Source organism: Etheostoma cragini, chromosome 9 (assembly GCF_013103735.1).
Source record: "Etheostoma cragini isolate CJK2018 chromosome 9, CSU_Ecrag_1.0, whole genome shotgun sequence".
Taxonomy (NCBI): domain Eukaryota; kingdom Metazoa; phylum Chordata; class Actinopteri; order Perciformes; family Percidae; genus Etheostoma; species Etheostoma cragini.
In genome coordinates, this window is record NC_048415.1 from 19,447,267 (window position 1) to 19,462,850 (window position 15,584).

At 43.7% G+C, this 15,584-nt stretch overlaps 1 protein-coding gene across 2 annotated transcripts in view; it reads left to right on the forward strand.

The window, feature by feature from the left end:
• The first annotated feature begins 1,065 nt into the window (after positions 1-1,065).
• The window catches only part of ncanb (neurocan b), a 137,511-nt gene continuing 122,992 nt past the window's right edge, over positions 1,066-15,584 (forward strand). For both annotated transcript variants that reach the window (XM_034881613.1, XM_034881614.1), the window contains exon 1: positions 1,066-1,407. The gene's annotated coding sequence lies outside the window, so the exon portion shown is untranslated. The remainder of the gene's footprint in view (positions 1,408-15,584) is intronic.

The window sequence follows — 15,584 nt, forward strand, 5'->3', positions numbered from 1 at the left end:
AGGGACAAAACATTACTTTTTTCCCTCTTCAGTGGCCTTCATTACAACATCGCCCCTCACGTTATAAATAGTTTACTGCTGGCTTATGGTTAAAAAATACTGTGCATTAAAAAAAAAAAAACTTTTTTGTCAAACCAACAAAAAATAATGCAAGCAGCCCGAGCTTTGTTAAAATTAAACAACTCAGCGAACAAAGCGTTCATCTCCCTGCACGCGGCATGGCGTCTCGTGGGGGATCATTATTCTTTATATGCAACAAAGCAGTGGGTCGCTCACACTGCCTTTGCATGAACACCAGCATCACTTTTACAAGCTCTTGTATATTGGCTGTAGGCATGACTCTGCTACAAAGCTTTTTACAAGGCTCCTAATCATCTGTACCGTATGTTAACTGCCATGCAAAGACAACAATACCTTTAAGGCAAGTAGGGCATTGCTGTTTGTTTTTGGTCAAATCCTCAATCAGGCCTGCCAACTAAATCCTTGGCAATTTGAGCATTAGGCTAATCTAATTTGATAGTCTAAGCTATCCAATTGCAAGTAAATCTCAGGTCATAGCTACACTGCCAAACAAGGTAATTCCAATCCCTAAGGTTCTTAATTACAGCGCTCAGACAAAAGCAAAACGGCATTATGGGCCCTACAGTAGGACTGCGATGCCAAATCACGTCTTTCTGAACCAACCCTCTCCCTCCCTCCCTGTCTCATAAATTACGGCAGCAGGGGATACGGACTAACTGTGTGGGTGTTGTGTCCCGCATCGGATCATTTATCACTCCTTAACAAACGATGACACATCAGCGGGTCACCAGTGACATAGACCGCGCGTAAAGGTAGTTACGTAAATGACGCGGGTGTGAATCAAGTTTTGGTGTTTGATGGCGTTAAGATGCCGGAACTTCTGGTGTTATGTCAACCCTGAGGACCACAAGCACCCCCCCCCCCCCCCCCCCCCCCCCCCCCCCCCCCCCCCCCCCCCCCCCCCCCCTCCTGCCTCCTCCCAGTCCCTCTACTGCAATTTGAATAGAGAGCCTGCGGAGCACTCTTTTGTTCAGTAGCGCTCGGCTGCTGGAGAAGTGAACACCACTCCGGCGCTCATCCACTCGTCGCGGCTGCTGCCTCGGCTCGTCTCCGGAAGAAGCGCGGTCACTTCTCAAGAGACAGTCACCCTCACTTGCAAGAAGCAAAACCGTGCCTCCCGGTATCTGCCTCCCCGCCCTACACTCACAACTGCTTCGTTTTCACCCGCACTTATTTTTTTGTCTTTTCTGTTTTACGCGTTGGATGGTTGAGCTCCTCGTGTCTGTGGCGCTGTAGCACCTGCACCGTTCAGACCGGACCGACGCTCCTGGAAGGCTGCTGCATCGCTCTACATTCCTGTGGACTGGACATTACTTCATCCGAAAGGTGAAGGCTTAAAGTTGTTTAAGCTGCTTTTCGACATTTGGTTTTTTGGCGTGATGAAAAGGGCGTTTCACAATTTATGTTCACTGCAGTCAGTGATAATTTGGAGATTGAGCTTGTCAGTACTGTCAAAGACAAAGATCTATGATCAGAATTACAGGTGCACTATGAAGACAGGATTGTGTAGCTTTTGGAAGTATGGTTCATTCACTCTAAAACATGACTTTATATTGCTCTGGTTAATGCTTAAATGAGGCTGCTTTCATAGAAAATAACCGTTATGCCATGTTGGAAATGTATTATTTACATTTGATAAAAGGTCGTCGTTTTCTTTTTATCTATTTGCCAGTTTCTTTTAACCAAATTCTTGGCACCACCTGACTTAGGGAAATAAGGGTCATTGGAAACATAAAACCTACTATTGGCTCACATATTATACCTCTTTCGTCATTTACCTTCCCATTTGCATGATGTCATGACTGTTCAAGCAGGTGGTCTTTAAACGAGTAATAAATATAGCATCCTGGAGTAGCGTTCCTTCTTTTTCTCGTTTTGAAAGCTACTCATGTTGAACAACTTACATTTTTAGCCTAACAGGGTCCCTGCCTGATTTGGATCTGTGTGACCATCATTCCACCTCTTGTAGTAAAGCCCCATGTCTTCCCTGTGCAAGGCTCCAGGTGAGCCAGATGGGGACAGAGGGAGCTGATGGCTTGGGTGAAAGTCAATATAGGCAGCAGCGCAGCCAGGGCTGTCAGTGCCATCAGGAAACCAGAGAGGGGAAACCTGAGACACTATCTCAGATGACACTTACACTCAAATGGGTCTCTCAATTATTTCTGTTGGTGGTAACTTTCCTCTAGGCTACAAACTGATCAGAGTGGAAGAGGACCGAGCACGGCTGCCTTTAGTGGGCGATCTCGCGATGTTGGTGAGGGTGGAAAAGAAAACACTGTTCCACTTTGATTTTTTTGTCTGCTTGTCTTCATTTTCCGAGTGTGTGGCAGTGTGTCAGATGGAGGTTGGCAGCGAGGGTAGGAGCAGAGTTGCTCATGACCCCCTGGGAAATTAAGCAGAGGTTCAACCATGCAGTTTGTGAAATGGTTACTCGCTCCCTCGCTCCCTCTCTTTCTTTAGCCTCCTATGCTGTGTTTCTCTCAATGTGTTGGCCTGGAATTTGCACACACATGTATACACACACAGTCTTCCGACAGTTTCTACAAGCTGTCTGTGGAAGAATTGATCCCACACTCATTTTCTCTGATATGTTATCCCTCCTAACTGTCGTCACCGCTGCCATCCCACATGTGTGGGATTCTGTATTTGGACTCAGCGTTGGCAGAGTGATCCTTATTGCTCAGGGCCAAGCCAGAACCTGCGGAAAGGCTGGCTGATGGATCAGGAGCTTCTGTTTCCCAGCTGATGCAGAGCAACACCACAGAGATCACAAAACACCCAGCTTAATTTTCATTCTGTGACTGGCTGTAGATAAAAAATTGCCCTTGTCACTGGTGTGTGTGTATGTGTATGTGTCCGTGTGCGTGTGCGTGTTCATGTGCGTTTGTGGCCAGTTCCAGAATTGTGTCAGTTGGATCTGTCTGTTCCTGTTGCACTAAAAGGATGCAGCTCCACATTTAACTGGTCTTTTTAAGTCATTCTGCTGGATGTTTCTTCTCTCTGCCTCTTGCACTTAATGCATATTGTAGAAGATCTCCATGTTTGTCTCTCTGTCTCTTTCCCCTCTTGTCTGTCTGTTTATTTTTCTCGTCTCGCTCCGTTTGGACTCTATCACTCTCGCACTGGATCGCATGCTCTGCTGTTAACACCATTGTTCTCAGAAGAGGTTTTCTTGCCAGTTCACTGCCCCCTTTTCACATCTTTTGTGTGATGAGGCATTACAATGGATGAACAATATTCCGTTTGGGAGAGGATCGCTGCTTCTTGGTGGCTCTATTCCAACTGTGGTCAAGGCCAAGAGCAGCTCAGACATGTTATCGTCACACCTCAGGAGAAAGAAAGAAAGAAAGAAAGAAAGAAAGAAAGAGAGTCTGGGAGAATTTTAGAGAAATATCAGCTCTTAGCACAAGGTAGTGTTGTTGCATATTTCAATACTCTGCCTTTGCTGCCTGGCTGCGCTCAGCTTAGTGCAGACACTTGTAGGGAGGTACGTGAATGGGCGAGAATTCAATTTTATACTTGAGTAGTGTCCAAGCAAGTGAATGAGAAACTGTGAATTTTTACAAATGTAAGACATAAATATTCCTACAATGAACCTTCTGCTATGCTTAAGACAAACAAAGCCACTCTGGCTCAAGATGAAATGAGGGAGAGCAGCCAAGCAACAGCACAGTATCGGCGCGGAGGATCTCTGGGCTTGAGTTAGGCTGTTTGAATGGTGGGGGCCTCCAGCTACAAATCCTAGAGTTGGAAGCTTGTGGTGTTGTGAGTGATTTAGGCTAATGGCTTTAATCCTTTTAAAAAAAGAAAAGACATTCATTATTGAGTGTTGTTTTGTGTCTTTGCTGAAAGTTTATTGCTGTCGACTCACTGTACATGTTACAAATGGATGTAGCTTTTTTTTGGCAGTAGTGGTAGAAGGAGTAGGAGGGATGCTGGAATGTTCCTACAGAGACAGACTCATTTACAGACTTGGCTAACCCTGGCCCAATTAAGCAGTGAAAACACTCAGAGCAGCCTGCACACATATTCAGTTCTGTTTGTATTCTGTTTGGATGAATGATCGGGAGAGTGTGTGCTTTTTTTAAAGTTCAGGTTTGGCTTTGCACATGTATGTGGAAGTGGGGCCTGTTAGCACATAGTTCATCTTTTAGGCTTGGTTCCACTTGGCACGTCCATTCCCCCAGTCACCGGCTCGTTTCATTGGCTTAATGAAGGCTGTACCTTTGCTCACCAGAGGACGTCAATCTGCTTGATGGACAGCTCGGCGTCCTTCCACTCCTCCAACCTGACACCGCCGAGCAGATGGCGCAGAGCCTAAGTGGGCCTCTGCTAGCTTTGCCTTGGCTAATAATATAATAGTCTGGCATTAGCCATATTGAACTAGCCACCGCATATAGAGCCAAGCAAATGAGCAGCGCAGCTGGGCCATCATGGCCAGTGGCAGAGCAGACAAAGCCCAGGAAGCACAGAGGCAGAAAAAAAAGGTAGCTTACCACAATCCCTCCAGACACACCTCATGAATATTCATCAAAGACCCCACCATCCCACCCCCGCTCTCCTTTTCAAACCCAGCTCTGCACCCTTCTCCCACTAAATGTATTATTCAACGGAAGCATTTTCCCTATTAAATACTATAAATAAATAATGACATCTGGTAACAGTTTTTGTCTGCTGAATTAATGACACGGGCACAGTCGAATATCTCCCACTGATTGGAGGAGGGGGGGTGGTTCGGGGGCGGGGGGATACCTTTCCTCTGCTGGCCTTTCCTTTGTCTCACCGGTAGGTGCAACGCTTCTTTTGTTAAAGTCAGGTGGCATGGTGTCAGTAGAGCGGAGTTGGATGGCGTCACTATCAGTCACCTCTTAAATTAGCCTGAAGAGAAAGCATACACTACCCAGCTGTTTGTTTAAACATTATGCCAGTGTTTTTCCTGTCCGAGTTAATCTTCAGAATAACAAAAAGCTCCCTGTGGGCTCCTCACGGATGTGGTTTCAGCACCGGACAGCTCCTGAAGCATTGCCTGTTTAGTCTACCTCATAGTATTTTCTTTCCCGGTTAACAAAAACTCGACAGGGCCTATCTCCACACACAATGAAGCACAAAAAGATGCATCACTCACGGATATCAAGTATCTAATGTTGGCGTCATTGTCGTACAGGCTCTATCTGTCAGACTGGGATGAGCTGGTAAACAGGGAGTGCTTGAGAAGCCTACAGATGGCTAGTCTTTTCCACTCTTGTGTACCACAGTTCCCGAAGAAGAGGCGCATTTTTGTGTGTGTGCAAGGGTTCAATTTTGATTTAGTAGGAGTGCAAAGTAATCCTTGGAAGCTGAGGAAAATCGGAACTTAAGCTAAAGGAAAGCATGACATAAGTGGGTAGAAGAAGTGAAACGTAAGCCATTGTTGCTGAGAGTGATTTCTGCCTGTCTTCCTCTACCTCACCCTGCCTGCCTGGATTTATCACAGCAGGACTATTTATGAAGCTGATGCACCAGTGTGATACTTATAAAGCTCTCCTCTCTAATCAGATATCTAGCTCTGGGGTTGCAGAAACCAATCACATGGATGTATGGAAGAGATCTTCAAAGTTGTATAATTAACTTCATTGAGATCCCTTGCACCCTGGTCGACTGATCCCTGCATGCTGACTTCCTATTGTATGTGATGGTTTTGTTGGTTGAACAAGGTTTTTGCATGCGGTTAAGTGCACTATTTGACTTTTGTTGTTGTTGATATTGGTTAATAATGTTTTAGTCACACAAAGTAAGATGCAATGCGGCTTTCTCTCCTTTATGTTATTCTAACAAATACTGAATGCTGACGGCTGAAAGAGCATTATGCCTAGAATGCCTCAGTGCATAATTTCTGTAAAATATTTTGGCTTCAAAAGGTTTGTTGTTGGTGTATTTTGTTGTTTAGGAGCAAAAGAATCAGTTCTGCTTTTTATTTCATATTCCAACCAGAAAAAACAGGTTTCTCTAATCCTCCCGTCTGTCTCCCTCTAGGCACAGAACTGTAAATCATATTTTTCTTAAAGGTTTTTATTGTTGCGGTAATACTGGCTTTTAATGTTCACTCAATTTTTTTTATTTTTATTTTTATCTTACTGCTACATACATTCTAATAAAGCCAGAGGCAGACAGGCACACCCAATCGTAAAGTAAAGTAAAGGGATCACTAAAGACATTAGGATTCATCCTCTGGTTGAAATGGCAATCCATTTAATAGCTGTTGAGATACATGAATATCAGTCTGGACCAAAGTGGTGGACAAACCGGCCAGAAAAAGCCATCGATAGAGATTCAGACACATGAGAAACTGAAGGAGATCCAGACACACTGTAGATAGTCTCAAAAAGATACAGCTGGCCGAGCTGCAGCCCTCACCAGGTGGATCTTTTGTGTCCAAACTCAGGCTTTTTGTGATACTTGGATTTGTGGTCTATGCCTGTTAAGCCACCTGACAGATATCAGCAAAGATCCCCCTTCAGAGGGTTGGCCCTGTGTGTGTGTTTATACGTAAGCTTGTGTGTATGTGGATCGGTCAGCGGGATCCAGAGATGTGCTAAGCTGAACAGAAAGAGCTATAAAGCTTAGAAAAAGGATGAGAAGGCCAACGTGAGAGCCTATCTATCTATCTATCTATCTATCTATCTATCTATCTATCTATCTATCTATCTATCTATCTATCTATCCATCTATACATATAGTGGCTTGAGAAAGTTTACACACCCTTGCTAAAGTTGATTAAAAAGAGGAATAAAAAAAATCTTTGGGAAATTGATCTTAATGCCTTAATTAAAAATTAAATTAAAATCCAACCTTAAGGACACCAATTTTCTATGTTAATGAAGTGTAAATAAATAAATGATCCACCCCCCCACATCATCACATACCCTTCACCATACAGTACATAGTGATTAACATGTTTTTATTTCAGTTAGCTTATAGCTGGTTTGATTTGCATTGAGAGATGATCTTATGGAAAGTTCCCCATGCCTAAGTCTATGTATGGGGGGGGGGTATTTGTATTTTAATTCCAAGGGAACGATTAAGGGAAGGGAACTTAATCAGGATGCATATTATCCTGGATCCATGAAATTACTGGCCTTTAAAGATGAAAATCTGCCTGCCTCTATAGGAATTTAACATAGGGGTGTGTATGCTAATGCCCCCTGTATTTTAAGGACGAACATTCATTTATTTAGAATACATTAGTCATTCACAAAGAAAATTGATGTCCTTAAAAGGCTGGATTTTATTAAATGTTTTGACATTTTCAGTTCCTAAAAGAGGTTTTTATTCCTCTTTTTAATCAACTTTAGTATGGGTGTCTGTCTATCTATCTATCTGTCTATCTATCTATCCATCTATCTATCAACTAGGCTTAGTTCACCTTATGTCTAGTTCTCTGTCTCTCTAGAATAAACAGCAGTGAAATTATTATGTGAGTCACTTGTCCTTTTGTAGTCGGTAATAAGATTGCCAATGCTCTACTAGTGTTTAATTACAATAAACTATGCTGCGTGCTGCAATCAAAGCTCTGAGGCTTTAGAGTCGATGGTGAGTGAGTAAGTGAGTAAGTGAGTGAGTGAGTGAGTGACTGAGGGAGTGAGTGAGTGAGTGAGTGAGTGATGAAGTGAGTGAGCAAGTGAGTGAGTAAATAAGTGAGTGAGTGAGTGAGTGAGTGAGTGAGGGACAAGTGAGTGGTGTACTGTAGTATTGGTCAAAACTTGAAACTTTTGTACTTAGTTTGTAAAAAGACCGACAATTATTGGGGAGGAAGACCATTTAGTTCCCCAGTGTTTCCTGCATTGTTCAGAAGAAGATTGCATTTTAAAAGTGTAATTTTCATTCAAATTGCCTCCACTGTGTTTTGTCAACACAGAGCAAGCAAAGGAATAGAAACACAATTGTTTGTTCCCAAATCAGGAGAAATCCAAGTCAGTCACTTGATCAGCCTATAGACCGGCTGAATAAAGAGGTCGCTTTTTGTCGTCGCACATTTAATTGCACCAGGCTGTTTAACAATTAGCATTTTGTGTCTTTGTGCAGAAGCTCCGCAGACAAATTGCCCTCGGTGGTTAGAGAAGCTGCTCTGCTCTGGCGAATTCAAAATGAACTGTTGGGGTGGTTCTAAGTTCTGTTTTGTAATTAAGTGTCACGCAGCAAAATGAATACAAAAGAAAACATGTTGTGGAAGATGCAGAAAATGAGGAGACGCTTCTGCAGTCACTCAATCATGACTCAGTCAGGAATGATATTAATCAACTGAATGTGTGAATGTGTGTTTGTGTTTTTCTTGAGTCTGCGTGTAAATTAGCAGTTCACATATCTGGTTCCTCTCACCTCCCTGGAGAGTTAAATAACGGTGAACCACGACACCTCACCTCCCCTTGTGTCCTTTCTCTACACGCTCTCTCTGTGCTTTTCCTTCAGCTGCAATAAATGAGTCTGTCTGTCTGTCTGTCTGTCCTGATAATTACCTTTGGTGAGTAGTGTTAGAGCCCTCCGGTTTGCTCCCAGATCTCTTTGATACATTTGGCAACTGTTGCTGGGACATCTCTAGTGACTTTGGATGCCTGAGACTTGGTGTGTGTGTGTGTGTGTGATAAAGAGGCATGTCTGAGTACATTGCTATCCCCAAGTGTCCAGCTCTGTGCTCAGATTGATTGGGCACTGCTGTCTGTGATGTGTGTGTGCCTGTAATCATTTTCTGCACTGGACTATTGGCATAGCTTTTGATCACTAAGCACTGTCTGTCTGGAGGGGGGGGGGGGGGGGGGGGGGGGTTACTGTACCTGCACCGTGTGAGTGCGTTCATTCATAGATAATCATTGTTTTACTCTGACTGTTCTTATCTCTGCTTACTTCCTCAGTCCAGCCGTTACATTAGCGTCCCATTGGTTTAGTGTAGAGCAGCAGAGAGAAAAAAGAGCAGCTTGTATTTTAATTTTTTTAATGCGTAATTGTAGTAAGATGCCTCGCTCTGCTCATTGCCTGTCTTTGCTTAAATGTAGGCCACGACGTGCACTCTCATAATGCTCGACTGCCCACTTTGCCGCTGATTTTGTCATGCTGACATGCAAACCCTCCTCCAGAGTCCAAACACACTCCCACGCACTAAAAACCACAAGGGTTATCCAAGCTTGCTGAGCCGCGCCGACACCTCAGGCGTTTGAGGCCGAGCCCTAATTGGACCTCATCTTAGCGTGACCTTCATTGTTTTGACAGATGGGGGGGGGGGGGGGGGGGGGGGGGGGGGGATTAGAAGGAGACACTCCAAAGCTTTGGTTAGCACCTCTCCCCTATTCTCGATGTCAAACTGCCAGGCTCAGCAGTGGACAAGGCTCACAATTGCAGCCATTAGCTGCTTCCCAAAGAGTGAAAGTTTTAGCACTCACCTCTCTATATGTGTGTGTGTGTGTGTGCGCGCTTGTGTGCGTTTTGTTTATGTGTCAGCTGTGACCGGCACCCGAGAATTCCACAGCGGCCCAAATAGCGAGTCAGCTCCACAGCACGTGATGTGACTCACCGCTGAGCCATTAGCAGCCAAGCTGTGTGTGCTTCAGGTGTTCTCAGACGGAATGGAGAAAGGAATTCTCCCCGCCGCAGTGCACACTGTTTTTAACAGCTCCCTTGGGATTTATTAGGAAAACATTTCTTCAGACGGTCCACCTTCACTCCGCTAGTTTGAACCTATATAGATACAGAGTTTGTACCCAAACGCTCACTGCTGAGGTGGTAGGAGAGCATTTTGGAGTGGATTTAAAGTGGCCAGTGGAGATTCACAGTGGATCATTGCTAAAGATTCTCTTCACTGAATTGTGGTGTTTGTGTGTAGTGCTGCAAACATCATTTAATCCCAACATGAGGAAATCACTCACCCGTTCTTTCTTCAAACGTTTTTCTCCATCTTCCTCCTCTCTTGAATCTCTGTGAACGCGGCAAGGTCACAATTAAACTTTCAAGAGGCCAATCCCGCAATCACGCTCCTTGATTGCGCCGTTCAGTCTTAATCAGGATCTCAGACAGGACAGCGCCGTCTTCACCAACCCATCCCCCCGCACCGCAGCAATCACAGCGTTTGTTATTTCTTATGTATCACTACAAACAGCCTTAATTGGCTGCTGTTTCCTCCTCCTCCCCCCCTCGACCACACTGCTTCTTCTGCTGCGCATGAAGAAGCTGTTTAGGATTAATGGCACTTTTTAAAATGCAGACTGAAATTAGCATTGGAAATGAATCCTCAAGATTGCAGTGTGACTCTTAAGTGTCAATTATAGATGGCGGTCTCTAAATGGAGGTTCTGCATTTCAGTGTTGTGTCCCCCCTGGTTTTATGTCTGGGATAAGCTTTGTTTAAACTGCCCACCTGCGTACTATTCAGCAGCGGTGTATGTCCAAGCGGCTATTACCTTTTCTTAAAGCCAGGAGCTCAGGCTGCTCATCTTGTCACAGCCGCGGATCCGACTGCCAGCTCCCCAGGCCCCCTGTGGCATCTGCTCTTTGCATTTGCCGCCAGATAAATGAGGTGTTTGCTTTTCTTTGGTAGAGCGGTACCTTTCAGAAGGTCAGCGCGGGTGGCTTCGCTGGGGAAAGTGAGCTCTGTTGATGTGGCTCAAAACTCAACTCTTTAAAGGACCAGTAGCTCTGAATGTGTTAGCCCATTAACCACAAATCATGTAGGCTTTGGCTTGCTGCTAACCATTTCCCTTTAGATGGATTTCCCACCTTTCCCTCAGCACTTGGTCTCAGTGCTGTACAGGATGAAACTTAGATATCAGTAATCCATCATTATTTAGTCTAATTATCCTCTTTTTGTAAAAAGGTAATGGAGTTTTTAAACCTTTGTGCATTTAAGGCCCTTACAGTCAAACCTCATTCTTTGGATAGTTTGTTCTCCAGACTCAATTTTCCTGGTTTTTAATACTTGTTTTAGCAGCCAGTTCTCAAAAGATTTTGATTTGTCAGCTTGCTTTGACAAATTACTTATTGAATTACTGATTACTGATAACTTATTACTGAGCAGAGTTTTCAAGAGTCAAGAGTTTCGGAGACAGAAATTCATTCTGAGCTGACATACATTAAAAACTTTAAAAACATATGGTATGCTCCGGGAAACTAATTATCTGCACCCTAAAGTATTCCAATTTTTAGCGTCATGGCTCTTTGGATGGCTAGGTCTGTCTGTTGGTCGGTCGGTCTGTCCACCACTTTGGTCCAGACTGAAATCAACAACAGCTGGAGGAATGGCTATGAAATGTGTTGACTTTACTCTTAGCTCCACCACCATCTCAAAGTGTTTAGTTGTCCAGTGAACACTCAGTGGAATAGCAAGAGAAATCTTGTACATGCTTGGTACCAAGACCATTTGTCCCCATTACTTTGGTAATCCCCTGACTTTCATGAGGTTGACATTTTTAGTTTTGAGTTAAATGTCCAGCAACTATTGGATGGATATAAGGAAAAACAGGGTTGAAAGCTTTGTGGCACAGTGTAAAAAAACAGTGATAATGAGGTGGACTACACTGTGTGTTCACTGCAAGGACGTTTAGTGGAATATATCAAAGTGGGTCCACAGTGGGATATATTGTGTTATCAACTGTGTGATACAAACTATAGGGTTTGGAACAAATGTCAACGGAATATCAATGCACATTTGTGACAGACTTTATGAGCCTGTCATTTATTTTCTACCAGTATTTTTGCCAATTTACCCTTATACAGCGGAGAACGGACAGGGGATGGCCTGCAACAAAGGTCTTCACCAGGGTGCCCAATCAGTCTGCAGTTTCAACTGCACAGACATTTAAAAGGGGAAAAAAGACAAATACAAAACCATTTGGGTTTGGGAGAAATGTGCTCTGCTAATGGGTCCGCCTGTTTAAAGCTTGCGTCTACCTACAGAGAATCTTTCTTGCTTCTTCTTTTTTTTACAGGAACGCATGAGATCTCTTTGTTGTGCCAACATCGTCAGCCAGCACGCCTGTACTCAGTTAACAGCTGTTTTATATTCTTTAACTTCTCCGTGCTACATCAACCCCTCAACTCATCCATTTATTCACAGCTCCATATTTCTCTCCCTCTTCCGTTTCTTTCAATTTAAACAAAAATAGAAATTACTGAATTCTTAAGACTGTTCACGCCTCTGTGCTTCGTGGCTTTGCTCACTCTGTGGCCTCCCTGGAGGTGTTTTCCTCAGGTAACATTTACATAACCTTCGGTCTAAATGCTTGCTCTTCAGGGAATTACTAAAATTGTTGTGTCTTTGTAAATAATAGAGAGTGGTCTAGGCCTACTCTATCTGTAAAGTGTCTTGAGAGAACTCTGGTTATGATTTCATACTATGAAAAAAAAGTGAATTGAATTGATCTAGCCTTGTCTGCAACTAGCTTCTGGGAATCCTTTGCTTCTTAGCAAACATAACATAACATTAAATGTGCTGTCGGTAGGATTGTGAAGATCCAGAATTTAGCCAAAGAATTTGAATATTGACAACTTCTCAGTCTCCCGCCCCCTTTTTGCTAATGCCCAAATGGTCTCCTAAGCCTGTCCCCCTATGGGGGGTAGATTTAGTAATTAGATTAGGACAATACACATTAATCAACATTTTGTATTTGTGTTTCTGTAAATGCGCCTGTAAGTGGTAGTCCTACTTACTCAGCATGCATGTCTTTATGGTGGGAAGAAACCGGAGCACCCGGAGGAAACCCATGCACACACGGGAGAACATGCAAACTCAGCACAGAAAGGCCCGGAACGTCCTGGATTCAAACCCATTCAAACCCTCTTGCTGTGAGGCAGAAGTGCTAATCACTGAGCCACCGTGCTGCTTAATAATGTTTTTAATGAATGTGTGTGAGCCTGGGCAGGGATTGACATGAAGTTAGACACCCCCCCCCCCCCCCCCCCCCCCCCCCCCCGGCCCTGATTGGTGCATCTGATTGGTGCAGCTGTGGCTTTTTTGCAAATTGCACTACAGGCTGTAGCTGGTGCCAGAGGAGCCGGATTCTTTTTTTTTTTAGATCACCTGCTTCATGTAGTTCTACTCAAACATAGGGTCGGTTTCAGCAGATATAAAAGAAAGTTATTTTTATAAGTCTGGCCTGCGGCACCTTTAAGAAGACATGACAAACAAAAGCTTGTATTTCTTACAAATATTACATATAACACAGTAGAATGTGAGTGCACCAAGAGAATATCCATAACCCCCAATCCCATCTGTCTCTCCTCCTTTCTTTTTCCCGCATCTCAAATCCACTGATGCCATATCACGTGTGACGTGCCAGCCACCTGTATCATTTTGTGCGGACACACTGCACCACAACACTTTGCACCACCGCTCACACCCTTTTTCCACCGTGTCTGCCTCAGAGAAGTAGTATTTCCCTTTGCCCCACGGCACATGCAGCCACTGTACCTTCACTTCTTCTCTTGTCAGGTGATAGCGGGTATTCTTATGTTGTCCCAGTGGATGATGAAAAACTATTCTTAGGTAGAAGTTGTCCAGCCCCTATTTGAACCATTTTTTATATTAGAAAGATAGATAGAAAGTTGAAGTCTGCAGTTTAGCACACTAAATTCTCATAATGTGCTTCATGTTATGTGTCTTAAAGGAATATTTTGACGTTTTGGGAAATAGACTTTTTTGGTGTCATGCTTAGACAAATGAGCATATGAAGCTATAGGCAGCAGCTGGTTAGCTTAGCTTAGCATAAAGCATGAAAACAGGGGGAAACAGCTAGCCTCACTGTCCAAAGGTGAAAGAATTGAGGATGTAGCTACATAGTGTTAATTGCATGTATAATATGGAGGACATTTGAGTTTGGATTAAGTGGGAAGCAGGTGAACTCTGATACAAGGTCCAAATATGTCCAATTGAGGTTAATAAATAGACAGAATGTACGATATATAACGGACCGATATGAGAGTGGTATCAATCTCCTAATGTAACTAACGGTAAGAACACAAATTAAGTGCATTTGCCAAAATATTGAATTGTCCTTTTAATATATTGCAAAGTCCTGTGAAAGTTATTTTTCTTCTACATGTGTCTCTCAACATTGGGCCACTTTGATATTGTTCCACAATGCTCCCTCATTCTCTTTCTGCTAACTGTTACACTGTTATGATATGTTGTGAGCTGATCCTGACACTTTCGCTTCAAAGTTATTGTGCGTGAAGAGTCTGCAGACGGTACCGAGATTGAACTGCTATCAGGAACACATTATCCACACCGCAGGCTGGAAAGTATGTCCCCTTTCTTTGTGATATTCTTTTTTTTTCAGTCAGTGCATCCTTCACTCCTTTTGGCTTTGCCTCTTCCTTTGAGTTCCTCTTTTCCTGCAGCCAATTCACCTGCCATCATTCACCAAACAGCGAGCCACCTCATAGCCATCATAGCCAGGGCAGAGGAAAGGGGGAGAAAACACGAGAGAGAGGAGAGAAAGGTCTTTGGGGACATTTCTAGAAATGCAAATTCAAAGGCAGCTGAACTTTCTGCTCGAACAGTTTGCTGCACTGACAGGTCAGCATCCATCAGGGCTTGATGGGTGATGGCCGGTTACCACAAATGAGCCCAGGGAGAACAAGCTGCATAGATAAACACACATTCACAAGATATCACCCCGATATTTAACCCATCATTACTTGCAAAGCAGGATGTTGTTGTTGAGATAATTACAGACCATGTCTATAATTTGCCACAGTTGTTGTAGTGGGACCTTTTATATGATGCATGACTCCTCCGGCAGAACCGCATATCATGGCGGTAAAGTCCCTCTACAGTGGTAATGCACAAGTACTGCCTCTGGTTGTGTGAGGTTGGGATGAGATGTGTAATTAGCTGAAGCAGCCTGAAAAACTGCTGCAGGTGCATGAGAGATGAAGGGAAGTGAGCCACGAGAGAGGTCGAGAGGAGAGGAGAGGAGAGCATTATTGGAGCCTGTAAAATTCAAGGTTGATCCAGTATTGTGAAATCATATTTCTTTGGTTTGTTTGTTTCTCAATGCAAGAGCCCATAGATAAACTCTCTCTCTCTCTCTCTCTTTATGTACACTATAATCTCTTTCCATTTGTGTGTTTCAAGTTCATTCTCATCAAGTGTGGATATACAGACCGCTGCAGTATTGGGAATAAATACCAAGCTGGATGCAAGGCTACATGAATCAGCCAGTTTGTTTGGACCACCAAGAGTCCAGGTGGAAGAGGTGGAGGTTAACATCACCGACCAGGGTAATTATTTGCTCCAATTTAGTCATTATGTGTTGAGTTGGAAGCGAGAGCTGACACCTGCAGGGTCTTCGGAAAAATCGCAAAGAAAAAGAAAGAAGGAGAGAGCAGGGAGGGCAGGAAATTGTCTATGTTGTTTTAAACTGTGTACATAAACAATGGATCAAATTTAATAGGTAATAAGTAATGTTACTCTCCCTTTAGTAGGTATAGGAGATATGAAGGTGCGTGTGTGTGTGTGTGTGTGTGTGTGTGTGTGTGTGT